General features: G+C 43.0%; 1 protein-coding gene across 5 annotated transcripts in view; it reads right to left on the bottom strand.

Annotated features, from left to right (window-relative positions):
* Positions 1 to 12,744, bottom strand: part of cfap57 (cilia and flagella associated protein 57) — a 328,197-nt gene that overhangs the window by 122,986 nt on the left and 192,467 nt on the right. The window lies entirely within an intron of this gene.

Here is a 12,744-nt window from a genome sequence, read left to right as displayed (position 1 = left end):
TAACATTACCGGCAATTTGCCGGAATGCTGCGCTGTGTGAATGCAGAAGGAAGATTGCCGTAATAAGCACGTGCACGTCTAGAACTTGCTGACATGAGACATCTGATTAGCCAATCACAACAGTCAGGCGCATTTACGTACGCACGGTTTGTGAGAATAAAAGCCTTTGAATATTTTTCCAGACACTTTTAGCTGCTAGAATTTAGTCAGATCACGTTTATATGTTCTTCTTAATGCCAACTGTGTAAATAATCATCGATGAGATGCTTATGATAAGCCGTTGTTTGTTTACCTTCAAGCTTTGCGTGTGCCTGTGAAACAGCCTGTGAGCACCTGCACACGCACATATTATGAACATTTCGACATGCGAAAGTGATCCTGCGAAAGTTGTTCACAATATTGATCATCCACAGAGTTTGTAATTTAGTCAAATGTTTACAAATACAAGCACAGCCGTTTAAAGCTCATTTGTGGTGAATGATGTCAGAATTTATTGGTATTTTGGAATGGATGTGTGAATGCTCTTTTCCAGAAAATTTCCGTAACGTCCTCGCCTGTGTGAACAGCGCTTTTTTGAATATACCGGTAAAGTCGTTCCGGAAATTTTCCAGATATTTACCGGTATCACTGTGTGAAAGGGGCTAATGAGAGAGTAGCATTTACTTGTGTGTGTGTGTGTGTGTGTACCTGCAGATCAGCGGGAGGTTGAGAGAAAATTTCGGTTTATTTAGACCCAAGAAATAGAGGAAAAACGCTCTGGTTACTAAAATAAATACTAAAATAAAAGTGGATTTCATTCCAAGAATGAGGATTTCGTTTCAGAAAGCCAATTGTCTGAAAGAGTATATAAAGGGCCAATGAAATGCCAAATGAGTTGGCAGCGTAAGCTTGTGCAGGTGTGCCTTAAGCCAATTAGCTGCGCATATAAGCACAGGGAAAGCAAGGAAACACCATCCTTTTAAGCTGAAGAGACTGACACTTACAGCTAAGGAACAATCATTATGGCGATGCTATATAGCACTTCCGTTCCCCGAGGGTTACTTTAGTAACCAAAGCGTTCCCCTTTAGATGAGGAACTTCAATGCTATAAGTGGATTTTAAGCCACGAATGGGGAAATGTCTGGAAAACTCCATAATGACTACACCCTACCTTCACCTCAGATGAGAGGATAGACAGGCATAGCGTGAGCGCTCCTGCATCAAAGAGAGGCACGGTCTTCCAACGTAATCCCTGGCCCTTACTTATCCCACTTCAAAGAAGTTTTACGGATTTAACCGAGTTGTTTCCACAATCACCAAGGGTTACCTAATACCCTTGAGGAAACTGGCTCCACTCACAGATTGTAAAACCTTGCAAATGTATTAGGTGTCGCCCAGCCCGCAGCTGTACAGATGTCTGTTAGAGAGGCACCGCGTGCACGCGCCCAAGAGGATGCGATGCTCCGAGTGGAGTGCGCATGCACTCTCGGGGGACACGGCTCACCCTGGCTCTGGTTAGCGAGGGAGATGGCATCCACTATCCAGTGGGCCAACCTCTGTTTTGATACGGCACTTCCCTGCTGCCGACCGCCATAGCAGACGAAGAGCTGCTCAGATGATCTGAAGCTCTGAGTGCGGTCCAGATAAATACGCAAAGCGCCAACTGGAAAAAGTAAGAAAGGGGCTGGGTCTGCCTCCTCCAGGGGCAGCACTTGCAGGCTCACTACCTGGTCTTTAAACGGTGTGGCAGGAACCTTGGGCACCTATGTTAGGTGACGCAGTGCGCAGTAGGTAGTGCTGTCACCTCACAGCAAGAAGGTCGCTGGTTCGAGCCTCCGGTCAGTCTGCGTTTCTGTGTGGAGTTTGCATGTTCTCCCTTCATTCATGTGAGTTTCCTCCGGGTACTCAGGTTTCCCTCACAGTCCAAAGACATGCGGTTCAGGTGAATTGGGTAGGCTAAATTGTCCAAAGTGTATGAGTGTGTGAATGTGTGTGGATGTTTCCCAAAGATGGGTTGCGGCTGGAAGGGCATCCGCTGCATAGAAAATTGCTGGATAAGTTTGGCGGTCTATTCCTCTGTGGCGATCCCCGGATTAATAAAAGGACTAAGCGGACAAGAAAATGAATGAAGGAATGAGTTGGTAGGTTACCCAAGTCTTCCTCGCGTCTAAGGACCACATAGTGAGGTTCCAAAGATCGGGGCGAGGGTGCCAGATGGTGCCCTGTCCCTGATAGAGTAGGTCCTCTTTCAAAGGGATCTGCCAGGGGAGGGCTGTCGCGATGAGGGAGAGTTCTGACATTCAGGTCCGCTTGGGACAGAGATGCAAAACTAATAAGACCTGCTCCTCGTCCTGCCTGACCTTGCACAGTAGCTGTGCGAGCAGGCTCACTGGGGGAAACACATAATTGCACATTTCCCGAGGCCAGCTGTGGGCCAGTGCATCTGTGTCGAGAAAGCCCTCAGTCAGGGAAAAAAAAAAAATGTCTCCAGAGGAGCAGACAGTGGGCGAGCTGAAACATGCGGCGAGAGTGGATATCCCCATGCGGTTTATATACACCGTCACTGCCATGCTGTCCTTCCTGACAAGCACGTGCTGCTGCTCCAGCCCCTGAAAAAAAAACGGTTGAAAGCGAGGAACATTGCTCTAGGCGATTGATATGCCAATGCAACTGGGATTCTTTCCACAGGCCCGCAGCTGCATACCCGCAACACACAGCACCCCTGCCCATGCTGGAAGCATATGTTGTGTGTTTTGTGTGTGCCCACGTGCCATGTGCGCCTGGGGACTCAATCGTAAAGTCAGTGCTGAAGTGGTCTCATTTGGAGTAATCCGAGCTGTGTGACAGTGGCTGCAGATGTCATATGCCCCAGAAGACTCTGACAGGATTTCAGTGGGACCACTATTTTGCTGTTGAACTCTCTCAGACAGTTCAGCATTAGCTGAGCGCACTCTCCGGAGAGGAGCACTGTCATGGTGACCGAGTCCAGCTCCAGCCCGAGAAAAGACCTGAAGCCCCAACAGGTGAAGGTGCTGGAGCATGATCAATTGCTCCCAAGATTGGGCTAAAATCAGTAAGTCGTCAAGATAATCGAGTATGTGAATGCCTGCGAGCCAAAGGTGTGCTAAGTCACCCTCCGCGAGCTTGGTGAAGACAGAGACATAGAGAGCTCAAAGGGGAGGACTTTGTTTTGCCAAGCCCAACCTTCGAACACAAACCGCAGAAACTCACTGTGGTGTGGAAGAATAGGGACATGGAAATACGTGCCCTTCAGGTCTATTGTTGCAAACCAATCGCAAGGATGATCGCACCAGAGGATGTGTTTTTGCATAAGTAGTCTGAACGGCAGCTTGTGCGGACAGCATTTCAAATTGCACAGATCTAAGATTGGCCGTGACTCAATGTTCTTTTTGGGCATGATGATGTACGGGCTGTAAAACCCGCTCACTATCTCGGCTGGAGGGACCAGCTCAATTGCATCCTTCGCCAGGAGGACAGCAATCACTTCTCACAAGTCAAGGGCAGACAGGGGAATAACCCTGTTGAAATACACAACTGTGAACTTGGGGGGAGGCGAAGGGCTGGCCTGCACTAACAAAGCAGGCAGAGCTCTCGCTAATGGACTTATCGCTACAATTAGTAACGTACCAACAGTGGGGCAGCGCGGAGTGGGTGTGCTGATCTGGGAAGCAATGGGGTCCCGCAGGAGAGCTGGAGGCGATAGATTCACTCACACATCGCACGCATGCCCCGGAGGTGAGGCTCGAGGGATGGGATAAAGGACATCGCCCTCCCAGAGCCTGTGAGCCAACGGCGAAATGCGCAGAACCTGCGAGCTGAATGGCATAGCATCCCAGACTGGCGGAGTTCGGGCTGTCACATCCGGGGGAGTGGAAAAGTGCTCTTTTATTGATGTTTTCGTGGCCCGGCTCTCCAGTGGGGAAAGAGCAAATTCCCTCTTTTTCGCATAGCCTGTCTCAGAGACAATTCGTGGTCTATTTACCGGACTTAAAGGTGCCATGGGCAGGGGGGTTGCCTGCTTCTGTGGTGCTCAACAGGCCCGCTTCGCTGGAGGCTGAGCAGCTCTTGTACGCGGACACTCTTGGCGAGGAGCAGCAGATGTGGATGGCTTGGTGGCGGAGCGGGCTTACGGCCCCGCCAATAGTTGACATTACCCATCGCATCTGACTGCTCTCTCACCGCCCTGAATTCCTGGGTGAATTCATTGACTAGGTCGCAGAACAGGCCAGACTGGGATATGGGGGAGCCAAGAAAGCGAACTTTATTGATTTCACGCATCTTCGTCAGGTTTAGCCAGAGGTGGCGCTCCTGGACCACTAATGTGGACATCGTCCTCCCCAACGCACACGCAGCAGACTTAGTGGTCCGAAGAGTGTAGTCGGTTGCGGTGCAGAGCTCATGTAACAAGCTTGGGTCAGACCCACCCACGTGCAGCTGGGCCAGTGCCTGTGCTTGGTAGTGCTGGTAGGTGGCCATAGCGTGCAAGGTGGAAGCAGCCTAGCCCACAGCCTTGTAGGCTCTGACTCCGAGGGAGGCAGATAACCTACAGGCTTTGGACGGGGACGAGGTGTACCCCGCCAAGAGGAGGCGCCACGTGGACAAAGATTGACTGCAATGGTGCGCTCGACCTGAGGGATAGCCTTGGCCCTCGGCTTGGCCCTCTTGTACTCAATGTAGCACCCATCTAGTCAGTCCAGCCATGGAGCTGGGGGATAAACCATTTCCAACCCCACACCCAAAGTAGCCCGGAAAAGCATTACTAACATGTCAGTTTCAGGATCCGTGACAGCGCTCACCTGCTTAGAGGGGGCGAGCGTGTCTGGATCCTCATCTGACAATAAAAGCCTACCCTCCGATGCAGCAGTGGACGTCTGGTCCACGGTGTCATTGAGCATAAGGGCTACCATCTAGGTAGACGGATCGTTTTCTCCATTCAAAGCTTAGATGGAGCGATTGGAGGAGCGCGAGGTCCACGGGCCCAGAGGAACGGATAATCTCCAACCCTCAGACTTGCCTGAGTGCAGGGGACAGCTGTTGTGGTTCGCCTAGGGCTAGCTGCAATCTTAACTGTGCAACAGACATGCCATCACTATGACAACATGGACTGCCCACGAGCACCGCATTAACATGCTGGATCCCCAGACATGCAACGTAGTGCTCGTGCCCATCATCCAAGGACAGAAAACCACCGCATCCAGAAACGCACAAAGCGCCATGCTGAAAACGACATGCTGCACGACTGTGTTGTTCTTTTAGGTGAAAGTGCAACTATATGCACTGCTCTGGAGGACCGGACCCAATTCCAAGCAAGGAAGAAAGCCCAGCTCGACCATCTGCCGCTGCTTGTACCACACTCTGGACCAGGGGACCGCTCTCGTTTGCTTGAAATCGCTGGATATCAGCAGGAGGAATCCTCATTGACTCTCAGAAGGCTGTGAAGTCTCTGAGGTGAAAAGATGCCTCAGCCTTGCTCTTGCTGTGCTAATATTGTTAAATTGATTGCAACAAGCATCAGCTGCACAAGCTGACACTGCAAACATATTGGCATTTTTATTGGCCCATTTACATACTCTTTCAGATGATTAGCTTTCTGAACGAAATCTCCATAAGTGGATTCTCCAGTACAGCATTGAAGTTCACCAAGGGTGAAGTGATAATTGGATTTATCAAATATTAAAAATAATATTTAGGTATTGACATTAATATTGATATTTTAGCCTCACGTGGGAGCACCAATTAATGTAGAAATAACAGATAAACTAGATTATTAAAGTTCGTCTAGACAAACTTTGAGGCCAGCTGGATGAGCAGTTAGAGTCTGTGCGACAGTCTGATGCAGAGTTATGAGGTCATAAAGTTTGGTCCAATGTTAAGTTAATGGAATTTTTCCGATGGTCCTGGGACGTTTTTTTTTTTTTTTTTTTTTTGTAGAAGTTTGGTGGTCATAGCTCGAAAGCTCTAGGAGGAGATACGTTTTGTTTTTTAGTCTCAGAAGAAAAATAGGAAAACAGTAGTCTGGCTTGCTACACAAGCCAGCCTAATGCCTCATTTTAAACAGGGCAACAGACAGCTTTCCATTGTCAAAATAATTACAATAAAATAATGTTAATTAAAATATACAAATGAGAAGTTTATTATCTGGTCAAATCTGAAGGATCAAATCAAATCACTTATTGTCACATCAGCAGCAGCAAGTGTGCTGTGATCAGTGTTGTGCAAGTTACTTATAAACTGTAATACATTACAGATTACTTATTACTGTTATTTAAATGTAATCCCTTACCTTACAATATTACTGTCTCAGAATTGTAATATGTTACATTACTCTTATATTACTTTTTAGTTACTTTCACCAAAATAACTACAGAATTAGAACTTAACATTATAAAATTCTATAATGTTCTATAATGAGCATTTTACATCCAGTAGAAAGGGATTTGATGTAGCAGAATGACTGTGACCTCTCTAGGCTACTAACAATATAGTATATAATTGGCAATGTGATGGCTCAAGACAATGCAAGAAGGGATGACAGCCAGAATTACAAATGATCTGTTAAAAGTATGGTAAAGGTAAAGTGATTATCTGGCAATATCTGTGAATGGCTTGGCTATATTTATATTAGACACAACAGGCCGATATGTAAACTCAATGCCATGACAAAATGCAGATTTTGTTTCTTTTCTTATTGTTGCCATTATTGTATTTACTTTACATTCAAGTGGTTTACAGCACAAAACCGTCCTGCACAAAGTGAGCATGATGAACAGCTTTCTCAGTATAAAGTTTGTGCATCGATTTCCTGTTTGTGGACAAAACTGCTTGCGAGCTCTCAAATACGCTACTTGCGCACAAATTCTCACGATCTCTTAAATATATACTGCTCACGCACAAGTTTTCTTGCTCTCAGTACACTGCTCTCTTAGTGATATTATATGCAAACTCACAATTTGTGTCTTGTGTTCCCTCTTCCTTTTAAGCTTTTTGATATGAATTATATTGGTACACTATTTATTAACAATAACCAAAATACTAAAATAGACTTATAATTTTTTTTTATCTAATAAACCATAACATTGTTGGCTGTAAGTTATAAGATGAGATATTTCAAATAAAAAGCATTTAGACAAAAATAAAAACTAACGCAAGCAGAAATGTAACTAATAGAAACACTTGATAAGGTATTATAGCCTACTGTACTATTCAATCTTCAAATAAATCTCATTATCAATCACTTTTGTTTATGACAACTAAAATAAAGTGAACTACTGTCTGTTGTCTTCTACATTGTTGATGAGATTGTGGAGGACATTTTCCCTGCCATCATCTTCATTTTGAGAAGAAGCTGTTCCACAGGGCCCCTGAACACACATATTAGCCCCTTTCACAGATACAGACCTTTCCGAAAAATTACCGGCAATTTTCCGAAAAGGTTGTATGTGTAAACAGGTCCTTTTTGAAAATACCGGTAAATTCGTTCTGGCGAAGAGAAGTTGTAACATTACCGGTAATTTGCCGGAATGCTACGCTGTGTGAATGCAGAAGGAAGGTTGCCAGAAAGAGCGTTTGCACGTCTAGAATGTGCTGACGTGAGACGTCTGCTTTAGCCTATCAGAACAGTCAGACGCGTTTAAGTCCGCGCGGTTTATGAGAATAAAAGCCTTTGAATATTTTCCCAGATGCATTTAGCTGCTAGAAGTTAGTCAGATAACGTTTATATGTTCTTCTTAATGCCAACTGTGTAAATAACCATCGATAAGATGCTTATAATAAGCTGCTGTTTGTTTACCTTCAATCTTTGCATGTGCACATATAATGAACATCTCGACATGCGAAAGTGATCCTCCATATGTTTTCATCGAAGTTGTTCACAATGCTGATCATCCACGGAGTTTATAATGTAGTCAAATGTTTACAAATACAAGCGCAGCCGTTTAAGGCTCATTTGTGGTGAATGATGTCAGAATTTACCGTTATATTGGAATGGATGTCTGAAAGGTCTTTTCTGAAAAATTTCCGCAACGTCCTCGCCTGTGTGAACAGCACTTTTTTGAATAAACCGGTAAAGAAGTTCCGGAAATTTTCCGGATATTTACCGGTATCACTGTGTGCAAGGGGCTATTGTCATTAAGTACTTTAATTACTCTTGTGGTAATACTATAGTTGCTATGGTAACACAACAAGTGTAATATAAACAAATGATCCAGTGCTGTAGTTTTTTCACAATATGGGGTGGATTGTACTACAATTCACCACAATAAACTGTGGTAAAACTACACTTTATATTTAATTTTATGAGTTCACTATTCTTAATATGACAGTATGCTTAAGCATTCATTGTAAATGCTAGCCTAAAACATAGGCAGTATACCTTACACTTAAAAAACACTAGTATTTATTATAGAATTTATCTTAACCTGTAAGTAAATAGTGTAGCAATATATAAATCATATAAAAATTCTTGGGATAACAATTAAATAGGAGGATCTCTGGAGAGCAACAGAACGAAAGGAAGAGGAAACACAAGGCACAGATTGTGATTCTGCATCATCTGACGGAGCGAAAATATTACTGAAAATGTATTAGTAATGCCTTACACTACTGCGTTACAGAAAAATGTAATACATTACTTTTGTAAAGCATTACTCCCAACACTGGCTGTGATGAGTGAAAAGTTTAGGTGCTGGCTCCAGACAGTTCAAAATAATGATACAAATGTCGTGGTGCAAATAAAAGGACAGTGCAAAATACAGACGGTGCACAAATAAAATGACAGTGCAAAATACAGGCAGCATACATACATCAGCTTGGCAGTCACTATGGTGTTAAATGCTGAGCTGTAGTCCACAAACAGCATTCCTAAATATGTGTTTTACTTTCCAGGTGAGACAGAGCAGTGTGCAAGGTGAAAGCAATTGCATCAAAAGTGAAGCGGTTATTCCTGTATGCAAATAGCGTACAGTCCGTAGATAAAAATTGCGTATTGATTTTATAAAGGGGTCTGAGTCTCCTCTGCATGAATTTATCTTCAAAGACATTCCTGCCCCCCTTCTTCCACACACACCTACACGCACACACACACACACACAAGGCTCTCGATGCTAAAATGGACTCAGAAATACTAAATCAGCCCAAAAGTAAATGTTATGTGTTTTGTAAACTTTGTATTTCATCTCTGACTTTTCTTACATGTATAATTCCTCATATAACCTGTACGCCTTGTACTTTTAGGTCTTTTTAAAGCATCAATAATGTAAAGATGTGGGAATTATGTTGATGTACTATTAAGGCCGCCATGTTTGGTAGCGATAGGTTTCAGCTGACATTTTACAACACATGATGCATAGCGCAAGATAATAAAATGCATTCTTTAATGCCCTGAAATAAAAACCATGCTTAGGCTGCGGGAGGATCCTTAGTTTGCATACTAGCAGGCCAGAGACAAAGAAGATCTCCTTCTCAAACTTTGACACGAAACGATTGGTCACTTGGCAAGGAAAGAGGTGTGGCCAGACAAAAGTTTAAAACCCAGCTGCGTGCCTAAACTCGAGGCAGACGTTCCGAAAACAGTCTTTTTGAGAGGTGCAACCCCTTTTTAGGGAGCAAACCACAGTTTTTTTGTGCTGTACGTTTCTTATTTTTCTGGCAAAGTAAACTCAGTTTAAGTTGCAATCGCGTTTCCTCTGACCTGTATTGCAAACTCCACGCATCAAGAAAGGACATCAAAAGGACTTCCAGCACATCGGAAGAAACTCGCAAAAAGAGAGAGACCGCCAAACCCCAAAGTCCAGGTATTTTAGTTATGCAAATAAGTGGTGCCCCTTTTATCAAAAAGCTGTTTTTATAATCTTGGTGATCCTTAATAATATGTGCAACTGAGGTAGATTTGCCACTCTTTATCTGAACTCTCTATTTTTGCGCTTTTCTGTTTCTTTCTGGTTGTTATATGTTCTATAGACCCGTATGTAGCCTATCTACGTTCAGTATACATTAGGGTTGTGTACCGAAACTCTGTACCTTTGGAACCGGTATGCACCGGATCAAATCAGCATATGAATTTCGGTGCCTAATTTTGGAGCTGCAACAAGAACGTAAAGCAGGTCGCGCACCGGAAGCACCACCCGGCGACGCGCAGGGACATGCATTTTAGAATCCGCAAGTCAGCGGCGTCCAGGCACGACTCATGACTGTTAATATTTCTGCCATGCCACAGAGCGCCATCTGAATAGTTTCATTTTAAATAACATGCGAATGTGCACGTCTGGTGTGTGATACTATAAACTGTCATGTGCACTCCGTGCTGCGGCTCTGAGAGGTGCATCCGCTGTGTGACGCGCTTAAGAAGCGTGAAAGGGGTGCATTAAAGACACACGTGAGTAAGCGTTGTGTCACACTATCTCTAAATGTTTAATTCTAAACAGCTTTGAGGCATATGGATGTCAGCGATGTCAGGCATTTGTTATTGTAGCTTATAGAAGGCAAAGCGCACAGTACAGCGCATGCGGCGACTGACTCACCTCATCAACACGCATGATCGTGTTCAACTAATTTGCTTAATCTAAGCATTCTACAGTATGGCTATATTTTACAAGCAAGGATTCTGACACACCAACATGCAGCAGATGTTACAAAAGTTGCGTGTAAGAGAGAAACACGTGAAACTTATAAAATGTGAGGGCTCATGGAATCACCTTAAAGGTGATGAATAGACAATCGCTGACAGCTTGTGACATCATTTATCACATTATCTGAGTACGTTTATATGGACACTAATACTCTGATTTTAATATGATTAAGACACTACTCTAATCAAAAGTCTACCACGTTAACAGTGTTTTTTTTTAATATCTTAAAGGACCAAAGACACAAACTGCGCAGGACATTTATAGGTTGGTGACGCAATGATGTTGATGGATCCATGTGGTATAAAATGTAACTGGGAATCATGAATGTAACGTTCAAAAAGCAACTCATGTAAACACCTGAATCATATTATTCTCTTATTCAGATTAAGGCAAATTATTAGATCACTGATGTCCATGAAAAGTAGACACAAGCTTCAAACCCAGAAAAAGGTTGTTCCCTGATTTTGATGACAGCCTTTCCACAGGTTAAGTAAGCTAATGTAATGTTTATAGCATAATGGAAATCTTGCATTTATGCTAATAAACAATTGATCAAAATAAATATATTAATGCAATTCAAATATATAAAATATGAATTGATGTTTACTTTAAACTTATAAATATATATTTATATGGTTCAATTATATATATATATAAATATATAAATATATATATATATATATATATATATATATATATATATATATATATATATATATATATATATATATATATATATTTCAATTAATTTTGTGGCTAAAAGGTATCGGTTCAGGCACCGTTTTGGCACCGGTACTGTTTTAAAAGTATCGATTTAGCACCGGTATCGAAAAAACCCCAAACGATACCCAACCCTAGTATACATTTGTTCTATGTTTTATGTTATGTTTGTGCGTTTGTTCGTTATATGTCAGACTAGTCAATAAATCCCACTGTATTGTTACCCCACTGGACTGTATTGCTTGCCTCACAGAAAAAGTCACTGAAATGATAGATTCCCTTGCCTAGCTGCTATTAAGTTGATCAAAACTTATTAATAATTAATCTACTTCACAAGGAGTAGTAATAATTCCCTTTCTAAATGAATAGATCATTACAGAGTCCGCTCGGACGAGCGGGCGAGTTCTGGTTATATTTATTTAAAAAAATAATTCGGCGGAATCATAAACGATTATATACTTGTTTATCCAAATTGACAGAAGGTTAAGCTGGAATATTAATGATTAATAATAACTTGTTATTATTGATTATTAATATTCATAAACTGAGCTAATTTCGCTACATTGCAGAGGGTCAGTGTGAGCTTTTTAATCAGATTCTCAAAGGACTTGCTGAAGATGGGTGTCAAAGCAACTGGATGCCAGTCATTCAAGCATGTGGTTTTAGTTGATTTCGGAATGGGCACAATAGTAGCTGTCTTAAAGCATGTGGTAACCACAGACCGAGAGGGCGAGAGGTTAAAGATGTCCTTGAAAACTCCCGCTAGCTGGTGTGCGCTTGCTTTAGGTACACGTCCAGTGATGCCATCTGGGAACATAGCTTTCCAGATATTTACGCAACAGAAAGATCTCGTTACGTCCGCTACAGATTTCGGTTTCGGTATCTGGCACGGGAGTGAGCAGTGTGAGTGCTGTCCTGGGCTTCAAAGCGTGCATAGAACGAGTTAAGCTTGTCCGGGAGAGAAGCAGCAATGTTTATAGTGGTGGGTTTCTTACTTTTAAAGTCCATGATGTAATTAAGTCCCTACCACATGCTCCTTGCGTTATTTGTGTTAAATTGACCCTCCACCTTGTCTTTGTATTGACGTTTTGCTGCTTTGATGATCGTAACTGTGTCTGAGTACATGTCAATGTCATCGTCACACGCTGCCCAGAACGCATCCCGGAACGGAGAGTAGCAAGGGTCCAGAATGCGATCACCACACGTGTTTGTGGTTACATGTTGATAGTATTTTGGAGCGATTTTCCTGAGAATGCCGTTTTTAAAGTCCCCTGTGACAATAAATGCTACCTCCGTGTGTGCGGTTTCCTGCTCGCTTATGCTCCTGTACAGTTCCCTGAGTGCCTGCTTTGTTTTGGCTTGAGGGTGGATGTACACAGCCGTAATGATAACAGCTGTG

Source organism: Danio rerio, chromosome 2 (assembly GCF_049306965.1).
Source record: "Danio rerio strain Tuebingen ecotype United States chromosome 2, GRCz12tu, whole genome shotgun sequence".
Taxonomy (NCBI): Eukaryota; Metazoa; Chordata; class Actinopteri; order Cypriniformes; family Danionidae; genus Danio; species Danio rerio.
The sequence above is the reverse complement of the archived record's forward strand: the minus strand, read 5'-3'. Positions and strand labels throughout refer to the sequence as shown.